The following is a 908-nucleotide window of genomic DNA, read 5'->3' as shown; positions in this document are numbered from 1 at the left end:
AAAATGGAGTCGTGGTCAGCTTTTCCGAAAGGAGGGCGGGGCAGGGCTTTATATGCGTTGCGGAAGTTAGAGTAACAATGATCCAAGGTTTTTGGGCCAACTGGGAGCCCAAGGCTGGTTAGGAGACACCACTAGAGACATTATTATGTAATTGTTGGGAACTAAGAGAATATTAGGGTAGCACTGTGATTCATTAATCATATGCTGTCTTCCCTGCTCCTCTGTTCTTACCTCTTTCCCTTCCTGTCTTTTACACCTCTCTTTCTTCCTCTGTTCTTACCTCTTTCCCCTTCTGTCTTTTACACCTCTCCCTCCCCTCTTTCTTCCTCTGTTTTGTTAATGCACACCAGATGTGCATTGAAGTACAGATTGAACTTGTATTTATAATATAAAATTACAATAATAATATTTACAGTGCATGTATTATGTATTGTTAACACTTGGATTATTAACTTCTTTTAAAGTGTTTCACATTCTCTACTGGTTGAAATTAAGTCTATCGTTGGATGAAATACTACACCTATCCTGTGTTTATCTGTCATAGTCTGTCTAGAAGATAGCAAATGGAGTCAGACGCACAAACAGAAATGGAAACCAGAGGGTTAAATAAGGAATATAATTATGAGATGGGAACCAGGTGTGTAAACAGACAAAACAAAAGGAAAAATTAAACATGGATCGGTGGCAGCTAGAAAGCCGGTGACGTCGACCGCTGAACACCGCCCGAACACCGCCCGAACACCGCCCGAACACCGCCCGAACACCGCCCGAACACCGCTGAACACCGCTGAACACCGCCCGAACACCGCCCGAACACCGCCCGAACACCGCCCGAACACCGCCCGAACACCGCCCGAACAGGGAGAGAGACAACTTCGGTGGAAGTCGTGATAGTACCCCCCACAACG

Source organism: Oncorhynchus keta, chromosome 17 (assembly GCF_023373465.1).
Source record: "Oncorhynchus keta strain PuntledgeMale-10-30-2019 chromosome 17, Oket_V2, whole genome shotgun sequence".
Lineage (NCBI taxonomy): Eukaryota > Metazoa > Chordata > Actinopteri > Salmoniformes > Salmonidae > Oncorhynchus > Oncorhynchus keta.
This window is presented reverse-complemented; position numbering follows the sequence as displayed.